The 20000-nt window shown below is 37.8% G+C and overlaps 1 protein-coding gene and 1 pseudogene across 1 annotated transcript in view; one reads left to right on the top strand and one right to left on the bottom strand.

Annotated features, from left to right (window-relative positions):
* Positions 1-2881, top strand: part of LOC106072151 (major vault protein-like) — a 21325-nt pseudogene extending 18444 nt beyond the window's left edge.
* Positions 1-19619, bottom strand: part of LOC106064099 (neuroglobin-like) — a 72908-nt gene extending 53289 nt beyond the window's left edge. Inside the window, exon 1 of the mRNA XM_056022665.1 lies at positions 19333-19619. The gene's annotated coding sequence lies outside the window, so the exon portion shown is untranslated. The remainder of the gene's footprint in view (positions 1-19332) is intronic.
* Positions 19620-20000: the final 381 nt, after the last annotated feature.

The raw sequence follows: 20000 nt of genomic DNA, 5'->3' as shown, positions 1-20000 counted from the left end.
GCATCCAGGCGAGGTTCTCAAGCTGCCTGTTCAAACATTGCACGTGGTGCCAGCGAACTCCGCTCTAAAGATTCGCGCCATCCTTGACTTCACTGATGAAGATGGTCGTCGATGGTCAGCGGGGGATACTTGGTTGTTTGAAGGACCTGGCACTTATATACCAAAGAAAGAAACGTTTGTAGAAGAGACGATCCAGGCGGTGGTCATTGGACCCAACCAAGCCCTGCGTCTCAGAGCCAAGCTGCAATGTGTGGATAGAGACGGACATTCAAGGGTGTCAGGGGAGGAGTGGATGGTCAAGAAGACCGGTGCATACCTGCCAGGTGTATTCGAAGAAGTGGTGAGCATCGTTAACGCCTACGTTCTGACCGAATCCACTGGTCTCCACATCAGGGCAATTAAAACATTCAAAGACGACTTTGGAATTGAGAGAAAAAACGGCGAAGAATGGCTGATCACTTTCAAAGACTCGGAATCTCATATACCAGGAGTCTACGAAGAGGTACTGGGGGTTATAAATATAACTACGCTGACCAACAGACAGTACTGTGTTATATTGAACCCAGTAGGCGACGATGGAAAGCCGCAGTTGGGTCAGAAGAAGCTCGTCAGAGGAGAAAAATCTTTTTTTCTGATGCCAGGCGAAGCCTTGGAGAAAGGCATACAAAACGTGTACATCCTTAGCGAAGAAGAAGGACTGGTCCTTAACGCAACGGAACATTTTAAAGACGGTGCTGTGATGAGAAGTCCTGGAGTTAAATGGATGATCAGAGGTCCAGCGGAGTATGTGCCCCCTGTCGAGGTCGAAGTAGTCTTTAAAAGACGTGCGATTCCTTTGGATGAGAATGAAGGAATATATGTCAGGGACGTCAAATCTGGGAAGGTCAGGGCCGTGATTGGCTCCACCTACATGATCAAAGAGGATGAAGAGCTTTGAGAGAAGGATCTCCCTGAGACTGTAGAAACCTTAATCACACGGGGTACTGATCCGCTGTCCGACAGGGGAGTGAGGGGGTTGAATGAAGCGAAGACCAAACCGAGAGACAAAACTCGAGTAGTTACATATCGCGTGCCACACAATGCAGCGGTTCAAATCTATGATTACAAAGCCAAAATGTCCAGGGTGGTCTATGGCCCTGAGCAGGTCATGCTTGGACCAGACGAGCAGTTTACCGTCCTGAGTCTCTCTGGGGGCAAACCAAAGAAGAATCACGCCATCAAAGCTCTGTGCCTTCTTTTGGGACCTGACTTTGCTACGGATGTTATCACAGTGGAGACAGCTGACCACGCCAGACTCTCAATTCAATTATCCTACAATTGGCATTTCGATGTCGTAGACAAATCACCGGAGGAATCGGCTAAGCTATTTAACGTTCCAGACTTTGTGGGGGACTCGTGCAAGGCTATAGCCTCCAGGGTACGTGGCGCTGTAGCTCAAGTCTCCTTTGATGATTTTCATAAGAATTCAGCGAAGATCATCAGGGCATCAGTGTTTGGGATGGTTGATGGCAAGGTGGTGACAACTATACGTTTCCCACAGAACAATCTTGTCATCACCAATGTTGATGTTCAATCAGTCGAACCTGTGGACCAGCGTACCAGAGACTCGCTTCAAAAGTCTGTACAGCTCGCTATTGAAATAACCACCAATTCACAAGAAGCAGCTGCTCGACACGAAGCCGACCGCCTTGAGCAGGAAGCTAGAGGACGCCTGGAGCGCCAAAAGATTTTGGACGAAGCCGAAGCCGAGAAAGCCAGAAGAGAGCTCTTGGAGTTGCAGGCCAATAGCGCTGCGGTGGAGAGCGCTGGCCAAGCCAAAGCCGAGGCGCAGAGCCGCGCAGAGGCGTCGAGGATTGAAGGAGAGGCTGCTGTGCAACAAGCGAAATTAAAATCACAGGCTTCGGCGATTGAATCCGAATCCGAACTGCAACGCCTCACTCTGGCGAGGAACGCGGAGCTTGCATACGCTAAAGAAAAAAATCGAATGGATCTCGACAAGAACACGGAGCTCTCAAACATTGAAGTCAATAAATTCCGCAATATGGTGGACTCCATCGGAAGCAACACTCTGCTGGCCATGGCCACCGCTGGGCCTGATTTGCAGGTAAGAATGCTGCAGGCTCTGGGCCTGAAGTCCACGCTTATAACGGACGGCTCGTCTCCCATCAACCTGTTCAACACAGCTAGCGGCCTTCTTGGCGATGTTGTGCCTGCTAAACGGAGGAGACTGGACACGCCGGACAACGAGGAAGATGAAAATGTTTAACATAAGAATGTTGAATTCCAAAGCAATTCTACAGTAGCTTAACTCTTTCTCTCCTAAATGACGATACCAACGTTGATTCCACCAGAATGTGGTAAATAATTACGGAGAGAAAGAGTTAAGGGCATCTCAACGAAGTCTCTACAGAAAAAAAATCTACAGAATGAATATTTCTCTTGTAAAACTTCGAAATGTATCTTGTTAGAGGCGCGCTGAATACAAAATGACACACACACTTATAGTGCAACTAAAGCATTAGGGTTCTATAAGTTAAATTAAAAATTAATTTATCTATAATATAAAGCACAAAGTAAGGCGTATGTCTGTATGTGTGTCCGCATAAAAATCAAATCCGTTTGACCAAATTCTTATAAAAATCTGGCATAAACGTTCCTTAGATCATAGAAGAGACCGTAGTGTATGTTTAATGTCACCGCACAACCCGGAGGGCCCTAAAAATATACAAAAAGTACCTAATTGTATCTCTATTAAAGAGGGGAAACTTTTTAACAAGTTTGATAAACACGTTTTCTCAGTATTTTATTTTTGACATGAATATATCGGCTGAATGGATAATTCCATTTTCACACTATACTTTTATTTTCATGGCAAAATTTTTTTAAAAATCTGAAGGGAACATTCTCTATGTTTGACATAGATCTAAATTCAATCCAATAGATCGGTAAGACCCAAACTAAGGCCCGCAGGCCGTGGGTCATATCCGGCTATTATTTAAGAATACAGTATTTCAAACTTGTTTTACTATCGTCACGTTTGACTTGAGAATGCATGGGAGGGGGGGGGTGTACAATAAAATTATCGGAAAGACAAGGGAAAGATTGGAAGGGGGGGGGGCGATTGTCAATGGTCTCATTATTGCACACAGTAACCAAATATAATGCTTTTTTTTAATGCGTTTGCACGATTACTAATCACAATATATCGGTATGATCATTGCTTACATATCATGTATCAGTAAGTGAAAAAAATGTATTGTAATTCCTTGCTTAAAATGTAACAGCACGACAGAATGTAACAAAGAGTGCTGCTTACAAAATGTGTATGAATCTGTAGCACAAAAAAAAATTGCTTAAAATGTATCAGGATGACAATGTAACAAAGAGTGCTGCTTACAAAATGTGTATGAATCTGTAGCAAAAAAATTGCTTAAAATATATCAGCACGACAGAATGTAACAAAGAGTGCTGCTTACAAAATGTGTATGAATCTGTAGCAAAACAATTGCTTAAAATGTATCAGCACGACAGAATTGTAACAAAGAGTGCTGCTTACAAAATGTGTATGAATCTGTAGCAAAACAATTGCTTAAAATGTATCAGCACGACAGAATGTAACAAAGAGTGCTGCTTACAAAATGTGTATGAATCTGTAGCAAAACAATTGCTTAAAATGTATCAGCATGACAATGTAACAAAGAGTGCTGCTTACAAAATGTGTATGAATCTGTAGCACAAAAAAAAATTGCTTAAAATGTATCAGGATGACAATGTAACAAAGAGTGCTGCTTACAGAATGTGTATGAATCTGTAGCAAAAAAATTGCTTAAAATATATCAGCACGACAGAATGTAACAAAGAGTGCTGCTTACAAAATGTGTATGAATCTGTAGCAAAACAATTGCTTAAAATGTATCAGCACGACAGAATTGTAACAAAGAGTGCTGCTTACAAAATATGTATGAATATGTAGCAAAACAATTGCTTAAAATGTATCAGCACGACAGAATGTAACAAAGAGTGCTGCTTACAAAATGTGTATGAATCTGTAGCAAAACAATTGCTTAAAATGTATCAGCATGACAATGTAACAAAGAGTGCTGCTTACAAAATGTGTATGAATCTGTAGCAAAAAAAAAATTGCTTAAAATGTATCAGCACGACAGAATGTAATAAGTGCTGCTTACAAAATGTGTATGAATCTGTAGCACAAAAAAAAATTGCTTAAAATGTATCAGGATGACAATGTAACAAAGAGTGCTGCTTACAAAATGTGTATGAATCTGTAGCAAAAAAATTTCTTAAAATGTATCAGCATGACAGAATGTAACAAAAAGTGCTGCTTACAAAATGTGTACGAATCTGTAGAAATTTCTGGACAATCTTTCATCATCTTCATTGTCAACATTTTGTCATTTGATTTTTGGTGCTGTCGTTATTGTTTTGTGCCTTATATGATTTATATTTTTTAAGAAATAAAACTATTACGCTTTGCTATTCTGTTCTCTAAAACGTCTCTACACCACGACACAAGTCTTCGTATTATACTGAACATTCTTATGGGTAGAGTGATGGATGATTAGCTGAGACTGTGTAGGGTTAAATGTATTTGATTAAGACTTTGGTCCTGCTTCAGTGACTGTTATGTCTTATAGAACGCATTGCAGTTTGCCAAAATTTATTAACATTTTTTTCTCAAGTACCCCGCTAAGGTTTTTTATAAAACTTATATCAGCTCACTCTGGTAAAACTCTTGTACACATCATTTCTCACACATCCAATTATTTCGTTTATCTAGCAAGAATCAATTTAAAAAATTAACCAACTAAATAGTTTGTTGAATAATGAACAAGGGAGAAAAATGTTACTTTACTGATGTGAATTTGTAAGTTAAATTAGTCCCCTTTAAACTTTGTAGAGGGAAATAGGTCGCCGTTATAAATATATCTATCGAACCTTCTTTTTTTGCTAAGCATATCCCTAGTACAGTGGTTAGTGTGTTCACTTAGGGAGGCTTGAGCCCTCAAGTTCGAACTCAGGTTGTTCAACTTTTTTTTTTAAACGAATTTATAAAACAATCACGGCAACATTCAACCTGATACACCCTCCTTCCCCGTCCTCCTGCATTATTCGAAACTGGTCCAGACGAAAGGATCATAGCGGCATAGCGTATTGAGAAAGCTAAAAGCATGACATAGCGCTTAACAAAAATGTAGGTAGAAATATTTGTAATTGCACAGATTTATTATTGTTAGTCTAGATCTATTACAAATTTGATTACACGACTGATCCAGATCATCCAACTTATTTGATACAGCTACACTTAATATAAGATTTTTTTTTTTTAAAGTATGTTTTTCTTGTTTCATACCATTATTTTCTTTCTTTACCACATAAATAAACTCACAGATACGTAAGAACTTTAGAACCCCTGTCTACCATACTTGAAATGTATTTTGACGCATCGCTTCCAATTCCATTTTGTTTCTGACGAGTATCTCCAGAGTACCTGTACCCCAAGATTGAGAAACATCAATCTAGCGTCATGGCAACAGATGTGTACATACAGGCTGAATTGCAGGCTGTCCCCGACACTACAGTCTGGTATTAACTGCTCTAAGACTCGTGAGATTTAAAAAAAAAACTAAAAGAGAAAGCTTCAAGAGTGTTTGCTAGAGTGCAGCATGTCCATTTAATTTCCTTTCACATCGTTTGAAACATGTCGTCGGCTAAATAGGCTGAGACCAGAGCAAACAGTGCCGGCTCTAGCCATGAGAACTTTGGTCAGCAGACTAAGGCTTTCACTGACATTATGCCAGTTTGATTTGATTACAGCGTATAGCTCACACTTTTGTTTTAGTCTAAACCACTGGCTAAAAAAGTTTGAAACCGAAACCAAATTAGAATACTTTATTTTGATCTGCAGTTTCGCACATGGGAGGCGCGGTGGCTGAGTGGTTAAGCGCTTGGATTCCGAACCTAGGTTCTGTATTCGAACCTGGGTTCTGGATTCGAACCTGGGTTCTGAATTCGAACCACGGTGAAGACTGGGATTTTGAATTTCGGAATGTTTAGTGCGCCCCTGAGTCCACCCAACTCTAATGGGCACTTGACTTTAGTTGGAGAAAGTAAAGGCGGTTGGTCGTTGTGCTGACCACGTGACACCCTGCTCGTTAATAGTTGTCCAAAGAAATTGATGACCTTAACAGTTTCTGCCCTATTGATCGCAAGGTCTGACAGGGGAACCTTACTTTTTTCTTACTTTTTTTTTTTTTTTTTTTAGTTTCGCATTTAGTAATATGGCAGGTTGGATAAGTTTTTAGATTGTCATGCTAATAACGCAACTGTCGTGGATTCGATCCACATGCTGACCTTTTTTTCTATTGTCTTAGAACAAAAAAAATCGTGATAATTTGGTAATTATTTTTTTTTTTGGGGGGGGGTAGCTGTTAATTGCTGCAACACCCAGTAAAACAAAAACAAAAAAAAATAGCCAATGATTGATGAAAATTGTTTTTTCGGGTTATTTGAATTAAAAGTTTTAGGGTAGAGCTATAAATTCTAACACTCTTGCTTTGGCTAATCAAAAATGTGTGTCAACATCTTTTTGCTTTTTTGTTGTAAAAAAAAGTCTAACTATGTTGGATTATTGAATGAATTTAATTTGCTTTATATTTGGAGAAATGTAGATTAAAACAGATCCCAAAAAAATGAAGGAAGATTACAATAATAATTAACATTCGTATTCAGTTTGGAATGGCACAGAAATCTGGCGCACCGTTGTAATCAGTAATGTCAAGAGATGCGCTCATCGATTGGCCAGATTGGACATCTCGTTTCTGGCAACAGAATATTATACTAGTGGCCAGGTTTTAGAATAATGCTTTAGCAGACGACTCGATAGTTCTTGGAAAACAATGCTAGGGGAGATTTTTTTTTTCCTTTCTGTTTACAGCATTATCATAATAAGAAATGATGAATTAATTAATTGTTTGGCTAGTCAACAATAAAAGAGGTGTTTGATCCAATGCAATGCACATATTGTAACTCCAGTATTAACCAGCTATTGCCTATCTAGGTCTAGTAATGTTTGCTTGGTTTGATAAGTGGATAGTTTACTGCAGCGTTTCTCAAACTGTGGGGCGTGTCCCACTAGGAAGGCACGAAGTCCTGTTAGGGGAAAGGTTGGCGATCAATTTATTTTTCACACTCCTTAGAAACCTGTGGATTCAGGGGCGCCATACAAATTAAATTTAAAATATCAGCCTTCACTAGGATTGGAACCCGATACCTTTCAGTTCGAAATCCAAGCACTTTACCACTCAGCCACCTCACTCCATACCGCTAAAATGGACCTGTGTAAAATGATCACATAACGCTACCTAAAATAGACTATAAAACGCTACCTTTAAAAAAACTTTACTATACTTTAAAAAATGACCACACGAAGCGATTCTCTAAGAAAGACAATATAACACATCTTTCAAAGATGATGACAAAAAAAAACTTGTTTTAACTCTTTCTCTCCTAATCGACGATACCATCGTTGATTTTGACCTCATTAAAATAAATTAATGTTTAATTTTATAAACTTGACGTTGTGTTATATAAAAAGAGCATCCATTTCCCTTTAATTCTAGACCAAATACAACATTTTCTTATAACAAACAACAAAGCTACTGAAGCCCAATCATAACAGGATAGTGAAATACTAATGGGATAAATGAAGAATTCCTTTGAAACTTGGAAAAATAATTACGGAGAGTAAGAGTTAAAACATCATAAATTTACTTTATAATGACCAGGTATAATAAATAAATGTCTACGATTGAAACTTGAGCCAAACAAAACAATGTAAGTTGTCTTAATAAGTTGTGTCTGTGGGCTGCTAAATACTTAGCTCCGGCCTTGAACAATTGTAGATCCTCTTTTTGTTTGTTTGTTGAGGAGGCATTTATGAAAACCTTTGAATAAATATGGAAACAAAACGTTAAACGATGAACATGACGTCACGCCGCTCTATCCCCTATTCATCTGTTTCCGTACATCGATTCATAACTTGCAGACGATCGCCAAGAAAGATCGATACTGATGTCTGTACTTGAGAAAAGTGAAATAGTTTTTTGACATTAACAAATGGGATCCTTAAACACGTCACTTCCGCTCCAATTACGTCGGGCAGGGAGAATTCATTTTTTTTTTAAAGCTTTCGTCGTCTCTTACAGACCATTAGCCTTCATAAAAATAATAACTGCTTTTGAGGTTTGCAAGAATTGTTTCTCTAGTAGCTGTGTCATCAGGACTAACTAGGCCTACCTAAAACGACTGACTGCCCAATAATAATGATAAAATAATAATAGTAATAATAACTTCATTTATAAGGCGCTCTTAACGAACATAATATAGGCTCAATGCGCTAATGGAACTAATCAGAAATAACATTTACAAAAAAATAATAAATAAAAAATGCAATATCTCTGTTGGAGATTTTCATACATGGCGGAAAGCCTATAAATAGCAAGCTTTTTGGTGTATCCGGTGTGAATAATGACGGTAGTGTTGATAAGCTGTGTTTTAAAAAGTTACATAGTTATTAAATTTATAATTATGGTATTGCTTTGTCATCCGTACCCTATTCATGTCTAATACAGAATTATAAATTATTTCAAATTGTTCGAACTACACGGGGCGAACATCATTGCTAATACAATTCCAATTATCATTCAACAAAGTAACAAAAGTGAAGATGATCCTGTCCAATATGATATAAATAAAAACTAGATTTGACTTCATCTTTATTTTGTCGTTCCTTTTCTATCTTTAAATCAAATGAAAGGCTGCCCTGTTGCCACACTTTAAGTTACAAGAAATAAGTAAGATTATGTCCCTTGTTTCTATCTTTAGAACATGTTAAAGTCCTATCTCCTTTCAACCCTCTAATAATTCTTCCAATTTTTGAGAGTGGGCGACCTTTTCGTGAGGACAAGATTCTGTATTCTGTAGGTAGTGTTGTGTGAGGGAGTGTAAATGTGTGTATGTGCGTGCGTGCGTGGGGTACTTAGCCTGGCTGAACGGGGTAACTTTGTTTGTCACACTAGGGGAGACTATTTGTCTCTCGTTGGAGAAAACAAAAGACATACTATTCTTGGCTCTAATAGTTTTACTGATAATTCGTAGTAGAAAGATGGTGCGCGCAAGGGATGTGTAGATGAGAGGAGACGGTGTTGGTATACAAATTTGGCACTTATGAGAGATTCTAGTTTTAGCATTAACACTGTATTGGAGGGTTTATGTTGTTTTTTTTCAATTCCTACTATTTGCTTGCATTCTCATCTTGGGTGGAAAAACATAGATGGTAGGAAAAAGGTAAGTTAGTTTGTTAGTTATTGTATTCGTAAAATCGTAAAACGAAACAACACATACTTAAAAGCAAACTTCAAACTTATATTTAAGAAAAGAAAATAACTTACAAAACCATCATCAGACCTGTAGTCATACATGCAAGTGAAATCTGGACGCTGACCAAAAAAAAAACCCAGAAAATCTGCTAAATACTTGGGAAAGAAAAATACTCAGAAAAATTTACAACAATGTACATAAGGAAATCGGAATAAGGACTCGCAACAACCAAGAAGTAAACCAGCTATATGAAGACCCCTCTATAGTGGCGGAAATAAGAAGAAGCAGATTACGTTGGGCAGGCCATCTTGAAAGAATGCCAGAGAACAGAGAGGCAAAGATTGTTCACAGGCAACAACCACGTCACAGGTCTACAGTTAGGCCTACTATCACTAGTGGTGTCGGATAGACTCGTCGTGTTTAATGGAACTTGGCCTCTGCGGCTACTTTAGGCATTGCGAGCTGAATTTTTTTTTTTTAAAGGGCCGGATTCGTCCCGCGGGCCGTAGTTTATGCGTCACTGTGTAGTAATATCATAAGACAAACTCTGATATACATATATACATTCCGTGATACTTATGGCTGCTGTCTGTGTTTGTGTGCGTTTGTATGTGTCTGTATGTTTGTGTTTTAGTGCGTTTGTACGTTTTATGCGTTTGTATGTGTCTGTTTGTGTTTGTATGTGTTTGTGTGTGTCTGTGTGTGTTTACTGTGTTTATATGTGTATCTGTGTTCTCAGGTGTTTGTGTGTGTGTTTCTGCGTATGCGTGCTTTTCTGTGTGTCAGTATGTGTCGGTGTGTGTTTGCTTTTTGTTTGTATATGTTATAATATATCTTTGTTTGTGTATGTATTTAAGTGTGTCGTGAAACCATATCATCCAATCGATTTTTGCATTGATTTTTATACAATTTTATAAGTAACTGAGCTAGAAAATGGAGCTGTATTTAGATCAATCGCGCATCGCTATGTTATTAAGTAATAGTTTACCCAACGGCTATTCCCTGGTCTATTGATCCTAAAATATGCCATATTATCCAAAGCCTATCAAATAGCGTGTGGTCTTAAACTACAGGGGCTGTAACACATACGAAACGAGACATGTCTATCTATTAAACCATAACCTTAACTACATGTTACAGTAACCACATGTTAACCAAAATGTAAGTCTAACCACATGTAAATATTTAAATCATCGTTGGCCTCCTTCAGTCGTAGAACGACCATGGTTCATCTCGCACACTTCCTCATGTGGCTGTGGAGCCCTATTTTGGAGAGACACTCCCGTCCACAAATATCGCAGGTTAAGGTGGCTGTTGCTTCGGTGGTAGAGGAGCTGGCCATTCTTCGCTTTGTCCGTTTTTCTTCCAGGGCTGAGGCCCATGCTCTTTCGCTATCCATAGCTTTCTTGGTCACTGCCTCTCTCCATTTGGTGCGGTCTAGAGCTATGTCTTCCCAATGGTCAGTATTCATGTTCACTGATTTGAGGTCCCGTTTTAGTACATCTATGTAACATCTTATCGAAATCATAATTTTAAACGCATTGTAATTGTGAGAAGAGGGACAATAAGAATGGCAATTGTAAACAGTTAACACGGACTTAAATCAAGTAATAAAGGGGACTAACTCTAATAAAAAAAATAAGTTAGCCACCCTTATTGTCCCTCTTCTCACAGTAATCCTAATCACACCGTAACCACATTTTAATCTTACCACATATTATTTACAAGCTTAACCTCATTTTAAACACATGTTCATAAACGTGTTATCAAGGGGATGCATAGGCCCTATATATAAATATATATATATATCACAACCACATTGTCTCTATGTCAAAATTTTAACAGCAAGTTGACCACGTGTTAACCATATTGGTTTCCTGATCAGTGTAAGCTTAGCGACATCTAAACCGCATTTGAAACATGTCATTATAGTAACCATATTATTTCCAGGTGTTAACGACAATGAAATTTTAACCACATCTTAGCAACAATGAAATTTTAACCACATGTTAGCAACAATGAAATTTCAACCGCATGTTAGCCACAATGCAATTTCAACCACATGTTAGCAACAATGAAATTTCAACCACATGTTGGCAACAATGAAATTTCAATCGCGAGTTAGCCACAATGAAATTTTAACCACATGTTAGCAACAATGAAATTTCAACCGCGTGTTAGCCACAATGAAATTTCAACCGCATGTTAGCAACAATGAAATTTCAACCACATGTTGGCAACAATGAAATTTCAATCGCGAGTTAGCCACAATGAAATTTCAACCACATGTTAGCAACAATGAAATTTCAACCACATGTTAGCAACAATGAAATTTCAACCACATGTTGGCAACAATTAAATTTTAACCACATGTTGGCAACAATGAAATTTCAACCGTGTGTTAGCCACAATGAAATTTCAACCACATGTTAGCAACAATGAAATTTCAACTGCGTGTTAGCCACAATGAAATTTCAGCCACATGTTAGCAACAATGAAATTTCAACCACATGTTAGCAACAATGAAATTTCAACCGCGTGTTAGCCACAATGAAATTTCAACCACATGTTAGCAACAATGAAATTTCAACCACATGTTAGCAACAATGAAATTTCAACCGCGTGTTAGCCACAATGAAATTTCAACCGCGTGTCAGCCACACTGAAATTTCAACCACATGTTAGCCACACTGAAATTTCAACCACATGTTAGCCACATTGTTTTGGTTTAACTCCATTCAAACTTAATGGTCATTTGCTCTCCCATAAACACTCTGTCCTTGTACACGAAACAATTGCAGTAACATAATAGGAAGGTAAAAACAATACGGAGAAATGTGGAGGCGATATAAGGGAACCTAAGAAAACCTTAAGCAGATTATAAAGACGAATATTGTGAGAGACTCGGAAATTAAAAGACGGACCTAAACAATGTTAAAGACGCCATATTGAAAGATCGCAGTAACATAATAGGAAGGTAAAAACAATACGGAGAAATGTGGAGGCGAAATAAGGGAACCTAAGAAAACCTTAAGCAGATTATAAAGACGAATATTGTGAGAGATTCGGAAATTAAAAGAAGGACCTAAACAATGTTAAAGACGCCATATTGAAAGATCGCAGTAACATAATAGGAAGGTAAAAACAATACGGAGAAATGTGAAGGCGATATAAGGGAACCTAAGAAAAACAATAGGCCTAGAAATTAATTTGTGCTATTAAGAAAAAGCAAGGGAAACAATGCACACAAATTTATCATAAAACTTTCTAAAACAAGAGGAGACGCGGTGGCTGAGTGGTAAAGCGCTTGGGTTCCGAACCGGGGATCCCGGGTTTAAATCCTGGTGAAGACTGTTTTTTTTTTATTTCGGGATCCTTAGGCCGCCTCTGAGTTCAGCCAGCTTTAAAAGATATCTGGCATTAGCTGGTGAAAAAGTAAAGACGGTTGGTCGTTACGCTGGCCACATGACACCCTCGTTGACCGTTGGCCACATAAACGGATGTCCTTTACATCATCGGAAGGTCTGAAAGGGGGAACTTTACTTTTTAAAACACATAGATCATCAACACCTTCTTTGTCCTTTATTCCGGAAACACGAAAAATAAGCTATTTATAGTTATAGGCAATAGATAGCCTAAATAAACATATCCACTTAATGTAACGATTTGCTTTATATTATGCTCCCTTTTGGTTCCAATTTTTAATTTGTCCTTAACACTATTTATCAAGGCGGACGAAAACAAGGAAATATTTATAAAATACTTTAAAAAAAAAAAAAAAAGGTTACGTCAAGTTTCTTTGTATCAATTAGTTTGGATCAGTCATGTAATTAAATTTGTAATAGATCTAGAGAAACAATTTTTTTTAGAGGCATTTATATGTAATTTTTTTTTTAAAGTGAACAACCTGAATTCGAACTTGTAGGCTAAAGCCTTCTCAGGATTCTCAAGCCAACGCGTTAACCACTCGACTAGCAAAGAGTCGAAGGTAGATTGCGTCTATTGCTTGTTTTTCATGTTTGTGTTCACTAAGCCTTAGAACACGATCTATAAAAGGGACTAAATCAGCTTACACCAGCACTTCAGTAAATTATTATTTCTTTCCGTTTTTTTTCAGACACAATGCAAAGTAATTTATTACCAATACTTAATTAACTAATTGGTTAATTTTTAATTATTTTTTTTTTGTGTTGTCAGGTAAAAGAAATAATTGTGCGAAATTTCAGCTTGATCCGAGATTGGGTGTCGAAGAAATAACGTGAACAATCTTTTTGTCAGACAGATACACAGACAGACAGACGGACAGAGTGACAAAATAGAAGCTTTGTCAAATCCGTACAGATTTTCTTTTTTTTTTTTTTTTTTTCTCTTATAAAAATCTTCCTATAATAAATATTATTTTTTTAATGATAAAAAAATGATAAAATAAACTGACTTTGCCACCACACAAGTATTAAATTATACATTTAAATATGTTTCTATGTAGAGATGAAATTATTTCGAAAGTAGGTCAGCACGCCTTAAAATAAACCCAGCTTAACCTCGAGCTTGCCAGAAAAAGACTCACCCATCAACCAGATCCTTTAAAGCAATGCGGCATGACTAGATAAACGCTCTCGCCACGCAGCGTAAATGCTAGATCTAGAATGATGCTAAATTATACCCTTCTCATGCTAATGTTGACATCGATTTAGAGAAGCAGTGCGTTGAAGAGTTGGCAAATAATGGTCGGATAAAATAGCAAACATAGCGTGGCCATGACTTTTTTTCCGACGCGCAATTTTTTTTAAGGTCATGTGCTGTCAACTGAGTGTATTTCACAATGCATGACGTTCCATTTAAAGGATCCTGTTTGGATATGATTCGTCTTTTAACTATAATAACCTAGCGGCTGAAATCGTAGACTAGATAGAGCCTTGAGATTTATAAATAAAGTTTCCCTTTCAGACCTTGCGATCTATGGAATAGATGATGCAAAAGGTCATCTGTTTCTGTGGCCCATTGATAATGAGGGTGTCATCTGTCCAGCACCATGACCAACCGCCATTATTTTCCTGAACGAATGTCAGGTACCCATTAGAGCTGGGTGGATTCGAAGGCGCCCTGAAGATCCCGAAATAAAAAATCCCCAGGATTCGAACCCTGAAATAGCTTTACCACTCAGCCACCGCGCCTCCTTTAGATATATCTCATTTGACTAGAGCGACATTATTTAAATCACTAAATTTAGAGACACATTAGGACAAAAGACTGGCTGCCTATCGTGCGGTATGCGCGCTGGACTGTCATTCGGTCGTCCGGATGGTCCCTGGTTCATACCCTCCCCGCTGCCATCCCGAGTTGCCCTGCGGGAGGTTTGGACTAGAAAAAAAACATCAAAAACATGCAAAACATTTTTACAAACAAAACAGAGACTCAAAACCATAACTTGCCATAACAGTAAACCATAACTTACAAATACCAACACACGACCTGATAAAATACTCAGACACAAAGATAAAAGCACATGTCTTATCTCATTTGCTTGGACGAATTCATACAAGAGCTTAGTCTTCCCTAGTGCCATTAGAGCACGGAAGGGATTGCCAGAATCAGCCTTGAAAACTCAGCAGAGTTGAAGTCTTTTATTAACATGCATATCTATTATCTAATTTAATACATGGATATGCGTAGAGTGTAATTTTTTTTCCTAAGGCATTTCTGGGGTAATTTATAAGATAAGATAACTTAAGATAAGATGACATAGTGAGAAAAGAATTGGAATTTCGAATTTGAGCGAGATCTCTAAAGAGCTCGTTAAACAAGAAAATCTTGACAAAGCCTTAGTTCCTCTTTAATAAGCGCTTTAGTTCCTCTTCAATAAACGCGTTAGTTCCTCTTTAATAAACGCTTTAGTTCCTCTTTAATAAAAGTTTGAGTTCCTCTTTAATAAACGCATTAGTTCTATTTAATAAACGCATTAGTTTCTCTTTAAAAAACGCTTTAGTTCCTCTTTAATAAACGCCTTAGTCCATATTTAATAAACACTTTAGTTCCTTTTTAATAAACGCCTTAGTTCCTATTTAATAAACGCTTTAGTTCCTCTTTAATAAACGCCTAAATTCCTCTTTAATAAACGCTTTAGTTCCTTTTAAATAAACGCCTTAGTTCCTCTTTAATAAACGCTCTGTTTCCTCATAGATAAACGCTCTGCATTTTGTGTACTATACATACCCCCCACACACACACACACCAATTTCTTCTGAAATGAAGATTATTGCACCCTGACCAAGACTGGCCGTAGGACGACGGAGATGACGGCGGTCAGGATTCAAACTCGCAACCCTCGAGACAACAGTTTACCACACGTTCAGGTAGGTATGAAAAAAACCCAACGAAAATGACATTTTTAACCAAGTGAATAATGTAGTTATCTGCGATCCCATGAGCACCCTAGTAGGTCGACCTGTGCTTATTTAGTTGGAACTTGATTTGAATCACATCATTTGCCCCATTGACCACAAATTCTCGATACTATGTGTCACAGTCTCAGTTGACTTTGCCTGATTTAATGTTCACGTCATGTTAAGAGTTTAAAAGACACGTGGAATTCCTGATGTAGAAAACAGGAAGTAGAATGACTAAAATTGACTTTGAGTTCAGTCAGTCCATTCAGTTCAGTCAAGTCAGTCATCAAGTCAGTTCAGTCAAGTCAGTCAGTCAAGTCAGTTCAGTCAAGTCAGTCAGTCAAGTCAATTCAGTCAGGGCAGTTCAGTCAAGTCAGTCAGTCAAGTCAAGTCAGTTCAGTCAAGTCAAGTCCTTCACTCAAGTCAGTTCAGTCAGGGCAGTCAGAAAGAGTCCTCTGAACGAGGTAGTTATGTATTATCCTAGTAGTAGCGAGTTGGTTAGTCGAGTTGTAACTTTGAGTAGAGTAGTATCTTCTGGTCCAGTACGGACTTCAGTATTTTGATAGTTTTTCTCTGGATCTAGAGAGTCAAGTACTATCTTCTGGTCCAGTACGGACTTCAGTATTTTGATAGTTTTTCTCTGGATTTAGAGAGTCAAATAGTAACTGTGAAGTTTATTGTTACCCGCTGTGTTGTGGACGTTACTTGTGATTTATTCATGGATATTCAATACCGCTGTTATGTGAATGTAATTATGTTTCACATCGGGAGTCTTGATGTAACTGCCAATAAGGTGCAGTAGTGTCATTATTGTCTTTAAATAAACATTATATTTGTCTGCCGAAGAGAACTTGAGTCAATCTGTAATGTCTGTGTCTGTCACGTGTGACTCCAGGAAGCACGAACCCAGCAGTATAAGCATTCGCGAAACACTAATCGTAACCAGCCTCATGCGTCATATTACGTCAACGCGTTACGCATATAGAACCTTTTATATTATAGTTTCCATTTGAACATAAATGTTGGTCAAATAGAATGTTACGAGAAAAGATTACCAAACAAAAAATGGTTTTAAAAATTTGCATTTTAGAAACTAAATAAATAATTATTTCATAACGAATGAAAGTCTAGAAATAGTCTTGCTCTGTACTCTAGGTCCAGGATATATGTGTTCCTTAAATATGCATAGGCTATACTAGTAATCCTAATTGGTTAATGCTTAACTGATCGCTATAGTATCAAACTAATTGTTTCATACTAATTAAAGGTAATTAAAGGTTATATAGCGCCTGGTTTGGTCTTCGTGTCACCTGTTACGCCGTCCTCCTCTAAGCTCGCCGTAATTGATCGCATTTGGTATTGGTCATCGCGAAACAGGTGTCTGACCAGGGGCGAAGCTAGGAATTAGCCATCATTTGGGGCCCGGAGGGCTTGACCTCTTACGGGTATCCTGCATTTTGCGTAATATTTAATATTTAATGTAAAAAAAAAACTCATTTGGGCCCCCCCCCTCAAGTGGGGACCCGGGGGGATTTAGAAATTCTTCCCCCTCCTCCCGCACCCTAGCTTCGCCACTGTGTCTGGCCCAGCAAGGCTGTTGAATGGTAAGTAGTACTTTTTTTTTTTACTGCTACACCGGCATCCTTGGAGTAGGTCTATTTATAAGGTAGTACTTTTTTACTGTTACACCGGCATCCGGAAGAGGACGGCTATTCGTAAGGTTATCTCGCCAGCAAATATGCCTATTGTGTGGCGAACGTACCTTTGATGGAAGCACTCGATAATTAATTTTTAATGTTTCTGTTGTGCGCGAACGTTACGCAGCGTTGCCAGGATATTGAAGACAGCCATAGCGGTCCTATATTCTGTTTCAAAGAGTCGGTGGTCCTCATAGCATTTCAAACACAATTAGAAATATAAGGGACATAAAAAAAAATCCTTTTTTTAAAAAAAAAAAGCTTATCAAAAAGGGAATAACTCTGCCCTAAAAACTATATCAGGAATGTACAAGTTATTTCCCTTATTTAATACCCAACAAAATAATTAATTTGCAATAATTAATTCACAAATATGGTATTTTTTTTATTGATTCGTGTTGTTGGTGTTATTGTCTTGTTTTGTTTTTTGTTAGGTACAATAAATAATTGTTTAGGTACAATAAATAACTGTTTAGGTACAATAAATAACTGTTTAGGTACAATAAATAATTGTTTAGGTACAATAAATAATTGTTTAGGTACAATAAATAACTGTTTAGGTACAATAAATAACTGTTTAGGTACAATAAATAATTGTTTAGGTACAATAAATAACTGTTTAGGTACAATAAATAACTGTTTGGGTACAATAAATAATTGTTTAATGTTTGAAGTATCAACTTGATAGGAGAATGCGTGAGGGAGAAAAAGCGTTAAAAATTATTTTAGGGGACAAAACCCAACAGTTTTAGCCATGTCTGCGAATACTTAAAGATTACTTTCCTTTGTTGGTATCAAACGAAATTATTAATTACCAGTAATTAATTGACAAATCGGATACTTTTTTTTTTTAGTGATTCTGTCTTGTCTATGCCCCTGATTGAACCCTTAGCGCGTGAATAAGCTCAGGCCCCAATCAGAGATGAATCTATTCTAATACATGAGCATGTTTTTTGAAATATCCTCAAACGAAGAACTTGAACTAATTTCGGAATGCAAGGATGCAACAAAGTCCGGTTACAAAAACATTCAAATTGTATAGTCTGTAAATAAAGGCCGTGGTACAGAAGTTGTTTGTCTGCTTCCTCGTCGTTTTGGTACAACATGCCGTAATGGACAGAAATGTGCCGTTTTTGAAATGTGCCGTTTTTTTAAATGTGCCGTTTTTGAAATGTGCGGTTGTTGAAATGTGCCCTTTTTGAAATGTGCCGTTTTTTAAATTGCGGTTGTTGAAATGTGCCGTTTTTTAAATGTGCGGTTGTTGAAATGTGCCGTTTTTTGAAATGTGCCGTTTTTTAAATGTGCCGTTTTTGAAATGTGCCGTTTTTTGAAATGTGCCGTTTTTGAAATGTGCGGTTGTTGAAATGTGCCGTTTTTTAAATGTGCCGTTTTTTTTAATGTGCCGTTTTTGAAATGTGTCGTTGTTGAAATGTGCCGTTTTTGAAATGTGCGGTTGTTAAAATGTGCGGTTGTTACTTACAAACATTGAGCCGCACATAGCCTAAATACACTCATAAAATATCAACCTCATCATTTTTTTTTCACATTTTATTTTAAACAAAAGTTATAATCCCAATGAACACTCGATTTGTAACTTAAATACCATGCATTTATGTAGCTTTTTCATTTAGGGTTTCGTGGAGTATGATACGTGATACAAGGGGGTCCCAGTGTCAAAAAAGTTTGAGAACCTTTAACCTAAGAACCTTCATGCCTAGTTTCATAATGTCTGGTCAAATGGTGTTGATAAGGAGCATATATGTACCTTATATTATATATTATATATTAGATAATTGGAGATTTGGAGCTCACAATGTCACAGTGATTTTACAGAAAATCTAAATACTTACCCTGAGATCTTCTCCTTTCTCCATCGAAGATAAAGAAAACAGAGCTCCAGGTCAAAGGTCCCGTTTGGGTGCAACTGTAAACCAAATCAATTATTTGATTCTAAAGACAAAAGTTGTCTGACTTGGCCCATGTGACAACATGAAGCAATTTTTTGCTTGGTAAATGCCTCTCGTTTTTTTGGCTATGACTTTGCATGCAACAAAGAAGTTAAGTGAAAATGAATTCCACTCTTGACCTTCGCGTCTGCTTCAGAAATTACCGCGCGCTCGACTCACTGTTTCATCGATTTTTTTTTTCTTTTAAGGAAACTGTGTGTGCGCGCGAGTGTGGGGTGTAAATAGCCTGCGCGCGACTCTCTCTATTTCTCCCCTCTCAATCAGTCTCTCTCTCTCTCTCTCCTTCTCTCTCTCTCTCTCTTTCTATCTTTCTCTCTCTCTCTTTCTCTCTCTCTCTTTCTCTCTCTCTCTCTCTTTCTCTCTCTCTCTCTCTATCTCTCTTTCTCTCTCTCTCTCTCTTTCTCTCTCTCTTTCTCTCTCTCTCTCTCTCTCTCTTTCTCTCTTTCTCTCTCTCTCTTTCCCTCTCTCTTTCTCTCTCTCTCTCTTTCTCTCTCTCTCTCTTTCTCTCTCTCTCTCTTTCTCTCTCTCTCTCTCTCTCTCTCTCTCTCTCT

The sequence above is a fragment of the Biomphalaria glabrata genome, chromosome 3, assembly GCF_947242115.1.
Source record: "Biomphalaria glabrata chromosome 3, xgBioGlab47.1, whole genome shotgun sequence".
NCBI classification, from domain to species: Eukaryota; Metazoa; Mollusca; class Gastropoda; family Planorbidae; genus Biomphalaria; species Biomphalaria glabrata.
The sequence above is the reverse complement of the archived record's forward strand: the minus strand, read 5'-3'. Positions and strand labels throughout refer to the sequence as shown.